Here is a 6715-nt window from a genome sequence, read left to right on the forward strand (position 1 = left end):
AAGTATTGAAATAAAAATTGCCAGTCCTGAACACTTTATCTGGCAGTGTTATCTTTCCAATATAAAGGACATATAAGGCTTACCCAGATAAACAAAAGCTGAGGGAGTCCACCATCTCTAGACCTGCCTTAAAAAAAAAAATGCTAAAAGGAGTTTTCAAGTTAATCAGATACATGGAAACATGTAAAAATACACTTTAGTAAAGGTAAAAAATAGAATTAGAAAGCTGTAACTCTATATTAGAATAGTGTGTTAACCAATTAATTATAGTGTAAAGATTAAAGGAAAATGTATTAAAATAATTATACTATAATTTGTTAATGAATCACAGTATAAAAAAATAAACTGACATCAAAACCTAAAAGAGAAGAAGTAAAAGGGTGGAGCCTTTATAGGATAATGAAAATAACTTGCTATCAGCATGAAATAGACTGTTTTATCTATGAGATTTTTTATGTAAGCTCATGATAAATACAAAGCAAAAATCTAAAGATTCAAGAATCATTAAAAAGGCTAAGACAGAGCATACCACCATGGAAAACCACCAATTTACAAAAGAAGTCAGAAACAGAGGAAAAATTAAAAAAAAAAAAAATGGAGATGCAAAATAACCAAAAGACAAACAATAAGATGGCAGTAGTAAGTCCTTCCATATGAATAATCACTCTAATAGTAAATGGATTTCATTCATTAATAAAAGGCAGAGTGCCTGCTTGATGGATAAAAAAAAGATCCCACTATATGCTGCTTAAAAGAGACTCATGTCAGCTCTAAAGACACACATAACCTCAAAATGAGAAGATACTCTGTGAAAATGAAAATAAACAAACAACAAAAGAGTGAGGTTAGCCATACTTATTTCTGACAAAACAGACTTTAAGTAAAAAATTATAACAACTGACAAAGAAGGTCATTACATAATGATAAAGGGGTCAATACATCAAGATATAACAATGGTATATATGTAGAACCCAATAACAAAGCACCTAAATATATTAAGCAAACACTGGCAGATCGTAAAAGAAAAGTGAATGGTAATACAATAATAATAGGGGATTTCAATACATCACTCTCAGAAATGAATAGATTATTCAGATAATCAACAAGAAAATATTAGAATTGAGACCTACTTTAAACAAATGAAATTAACAGAAATACATAAAACATTCTATTCAACAACAACGGAATACACATTTTTCTCAAGTGCACATGGAATGTTCTCCAGGATAGATCATATGATAGAACACAAAACAAGTTTTAGCAAAATTAAGATTAAAGTCATACCAACTATGCTTTTATTACCACAATGGTATGAAACTAGAAATAACAGGAGGAAAGTTAGAAAACCTACAAATACGTGGAAAGTAACGATATACTTTGGAAAAACCGATGTGTCAAAGAAAAAATCAAAAGAGAAATAAAAAAATATATCTTGAAAAAAATGACAATGAAAGTACAATATGTCAATTCCTATGAGATGTTGGTTTTGAGAGAAAAGTGTGAAATATCTTAAATAACCAACCTAACTTTATGCCTCCAGGAACTAGAAAAGGGAGAAAAAAAGAAAAAAAAGTAAGCTCGAAGCTAGCAAAAGGAAATACTTAATAAAGATCAAATTAGAGATAAATGAAATAGACAACAGAAAAAAAAACAAATAGAATGGATCAATAAAACACACAGCTGATTTTTCTAAAAGATAAAACAGACAAATTTTAGGTAGACTAAGAAAAAGAGAAGACAGGAAAAAATAAAATTGAAAATGAAAGAGAATACATTACAACAGATACTTCAGAAATACATAGGATTATAACAGACTGTAAACAATTACATGCCAACAAATTAGATAACCTAGAAGAAATAGGTACATTCCTAGAAACACACAACCTACCAAGACTTAATCAGGAAGAAACAGAAAATCTGAATAGATCAATAATGAGTAAACAGATTAATAAGTAATAAAAAAACCTCAGAAAAAAAATCAGGATCAGATGGCTTCACAGGCAAATTTCATCAAATATTTAAAGAAGAAATAACATCAATCCTTCTCAAACTCTTCCCAAGTATTGATGAGTCAGCAACATTTTCAAACTCATTCTATGAGGCCAGCATTACCCTGACTCCAAAGACAGGTAAGGATACTATAAGAAAACTATAAAGCAATATCTCTGGGAATATAATGCAAATATTCTCAACAAGATATTAGAAAACCAAATTCAAGAACACATTAAACTGATTATATACAATGACCAAGTAAAATTTATCCCTGGGGTAAAAGAATGGTTTGATACACAAAAATCAATAAATGTAATACATCACATTATAGAATGAAAGATAAAAAGAAAATCATGATTATTGCAATAGATAGAGAAAAATTACTTGACAAAATAGAACATATTTTCATGATAAAAACACTCAACAAATTGGGTATAGAAGAAACATACCTCAACATAATAAAGGACAAATATGACAAACTATAGCTAACACTATACTCGATGGTGAAAAATTGAAAACTTTTCTTTTAAAATCAGGAAGAAGACAAGATGCCCATTTTCACCACTCATTCAGTATAGTGCCAGAAGTCTTAGCTAGAGCAATTATACCAAACAAAGAAACAAAAAGCAACCAAATTCAAAGAAAGAAGTAAAATTGTCATTATTTGCAGATGACATGATTTTGAATATAGGAAATCCCAAGATAAACCAAAAAACTCTTGGAACTAATCGACAAACTTTACAGTAAAGTTTCAAGATATAAAATCAACACACAGACATCCCTTTCATTTCTACACATCTGAAAAACATCTGAAAAAAATATTTGCAATAGCATCAAAATCTATAAAGTAATTAGGAATAAATTAACTTAGAAAGTGAAAGACCTGTACCAAAAAAGACAAGACTATTAAAATAAACTGAAGAAGATGTGAGCAAATGAAAAAATATCTCATGTTCATGGATCAAATAATTTATATAGTTAAAACGTCCATATTACCCAAAGCCATCATGAATTCTAAGCAATCTCTATTAAAATTTCAATAGACTTTTTTTTTGTGGAATAAAATGAGCAATTTTATAATTTGCATGGATCCACAAAAAATTTCAATTAGCCAAAGCAATCTCAAGAAAGAAGAACAAAACACATTAAGAGATGAAGTACAAATTAATAGTTACACAATAGCCACTGGGATTTTATTTATTTATTTATTTATTTATTTATTTATTTATTTATTTAGTTAGTTAGTTAGTTAGTTAGTTAACGTCTATAGCACCTGGTATTCCTAGGTGGAATCACATCCAAGTACTAACCAGGCCCGACCCTGCTTAGCTTCTGGGATCAGAAGAGATCCGGCACATTCAGGGTGGCATGTCTGTAGACTGGGATTTAGAATATAGCATAGGGTATATAGCCATTATTATTGTAACGGTTGTGTGTAGTGCCAGATAGATGCTAGAGTAATCAGGGGGATCACTTTATGGATGTATAAATGTCTAACTTTTTAAAATTTAAAATAAAATATAAAAAGAAAGAAGAACAAAGCCAGAGGGATCACACTTTTGAATTTAGACTTTACTGCAAAGCTATAGTAGTTAAAGCAGTATGGTAGTGACATAAAAATAGATGCATAGGACAATAGAACATAATAAAGCACCCATAATTAAACTTCTGCAGGTAGAGTCAACTAATATTTGACAAGGGAGTCAAGACTATCCAATAGGAAAAGGACAGTCTCTTCAAAAACTGGTATTAGGAAAACTGGATAAACACATGCAGAGAAATGAAATTGTACCTTTCTCGTACTACTCACAAAATTAGTTAAAAATGGATCAAAAACTTAAATATAAGACCTGATACCATAGAGCTCCTAGAAGAAAATGTAAAAAAGAAGCTCCTTGACATTGGTCTTGGAAATGATTTCTTAGATATGATACAAAAAGCACAGCAACAAAAGCAAAACAACCAGTGCAATTACATCAAATTCAAAAGTGTCTGCATAGGAAAAAAAAAATAGACAAAATGAAAAGACAATCTACAGAATGAGAGAAAATAACTTGCAAATTATATATTGGATATGAAGTTAATATCAAAAATATATAAAGCATACACATCAATAACAAAGAAACAACTCAATTTTAAAAGTGGGCAGAGGAACTAAATAGACATTTTTTTTTTAAACAAGACATATAAATGGCCAAGAGGTACATGAAAAGATGACTAATATCACTAATAATCAGGGAAATGCAAATCAAAATTACAATATCACTGCACATCTGTTAAAATGGCTATAATCAGGAAGACAAGAAATAAGCATTGGTGAGAATGTGGAGGAAAGGAAACTCTTGTACACTATTAAATGGAATGTAAATTGCTTTACCTATTACGGAAAACAACACAAAGTTTTCTCCAAAAAATTAAAAATAGATCTGCCGTATGATCTGTCAATTCCACTTCTGACTATACACCCAAAGGTATATAAAACAGAATATTGAAGAGAAATGTGCACTCCTATGTTTACTGTAGCATTATTCACAATAGCCTAACCAAGTCATGGAAACAACCTAAGTTCCCAAAAAAGATCTGAGATATATATTTAATATATTATTATTCGGCTTGAGAAAGAAGGACATCCTGCCATTTGCAACAACATGGGAAGGCCTTGAGCACATTATGCTAAAAAAGATGTCATACAGAAAGATAAATACTATATCATATCACTTATACATGGAATCTAAAATACCAAACTTGTAAAAACAGAGTACAATGGTTACCAGGGAGTGGAGGAATACAGCACTTAATGTTTCTAGCCACCTGAAAAAAATGATAACAATGTAAAGTGATAGAGATGCTAACTATTTCTAGAATGGCAATCACATTACAATACATAAAAATATCAAGTTAACATTTTGTACTCTTAAATATAGACAATGTTATATGTCATATATATTGAAAAAATAATAAAATTTATAAAACCCTACAACTAACATTATACTAATTGGTAAAGACAGCATTTTACCCCTTAAGATGGGAAATGATTCAAGGAACTCACGCTATTGTTATTCAAGGCAGCCCTATAAATTTTATCCAGCACAATAAAAGAAAAAAAAAAAAAGAAAAGAAAAGAAATGGTAACTACATCAAAAGGAAAAATAAAAATAAAAATAAAACAGTCCTTATTTGCAAATGTTGTTGAGGTAGAAAATTCCAAGTAATCTATAAAAGTAATCTATAGACTGTGCAATCCCTATCAATATTCCAATGGATAAATGATTTCAGCAAGGTCATAGAATACATGATCAACATAAATTTGATTAAATTTCTACTTACTAAAAATAAATATGAGGGACTAAAAATAAAAATAAAAACTATTTACAATTATTTACAAGTTAAATATTTACAAGTACTTCAAAAAATAAAATATTTAGATAAATCAAACCAAACGTGTATAGGATTTGTATGCTAAAAACTACAAAATGCTGATGAAAGTAAATACTATCTAAATAGACATACCATATAAATGAATTAGAAGACTCAGCTTAGTAAGGTTATCAATTTTATCTTTGGAAAAATCATTTTGAAAAAAATTTCATAAAAGGTTAATCTTTTCAACAAATGGTACTATAGTAATTGGCTATCCATAGGTAATAAATGGAACCTTGATATAAATCTCACACTTTATAAAAAATTAAATCGAATTAATCATAGATTTATATGTAAACTGTAAAACTATAATGCTTTTAGAAGATAATATAGGAGAAAATTATGGAGTATCTATGGCTTGGTGAAGAGTTCTTAGACATAACACCAAAATCATATAAATACATAAAGCAAAATAAGTTTGATAAACTCCATTAAATTAAAAATTTTTGATCTGCAGAAGACTATTAATAGAAAGAAAAAACAAGTTACACTAGGAGAAGATATTTCAAAACCACAAATTTGAATAAAGATTAATATTTAGAATATATTAAGAATTCTCAAAACTCAATGATAAAATAACAATTCAAATATAAAATAGACCAAAGATATGAGAATTTCTCTAAAAAAAAAATGACAATACCTTGAAAACCAATGTCATCATAATAAATTTAATTTAAAAAATTTAATTAAAAAAAGATGATTAGCATCACCAGCCCTTAGGAAAATGAAAATGAAGATCAAAGTCAGCTATCGACCTATATCTGTGAGAACAACTAAGAGTTTTAAAAAACAATAACGGCAATATTAAATGCTGGCAAAAATGTAAAAACACTAGATCTCTCCTCTCATAATTCGCTGGTGGCAAAATAAAATGATACAGCTATTTTAATTAAAAAAAAATACTAAATATCCACTCTGCCATATAACCCAACTCCCATATTATGATTGCAACTTTTGTGAATCATATTTCAAAATAAAAGTGTTATTGGAAGATGTAGGTGATCTGATTATTCCATTCTCTTCATAAACATAAAAGACAGTTTGGGAAGTCCAACTGCAGTGGTGTGCTAGGGCTGAAACCAGCTAAGGAGAGTTGATCACTTACTAAATGGTTAGTAACTTGAAAAGGATACTTGTGGGAATATTTATACAATGGAAATCTGCAAACATTACAGATTAAGGCTTTTTTTTTTTTTAATAAAGAGCCAGTATACCAGCTCACCATTCATTAGCTGAATTCATTAGCTGCTATAGTATAAATATAATAATTAAGTTATACGACAACAGTAATATCCTTTTATTT

At 29.0% G+C, this 6715-nt stretch overlaps 1 pseudogene; it reads right to left on the minus strand.

Annotated features, from left to right (window-relative positions):
• Window positions 1–3253: 3253 nt before the first annotated feature.
• On the minus strand, window positions 3254–3372 carry LOC112476198 (annotated as a pseudogene).
• Between the last annotated feature and the right edge of the window lie 3343 nt (window positions 3373–6715).

This window comes from Pteropus alecto, unplaced genomic scaffold, assembly GCF_000325575.1.
Source record: "Pteropus alecto unplaced genomic scaffold, ASM32557v1 scaffold62, whole genome shotgun sequence".
Classification (NCBI taxonomy): domain Eukaryota; kingdom Metazoa; phylum Chordata; class Mammalia; order Chiroptera; family Pteropodidae; genus Pteropus; species Pteropus alecto.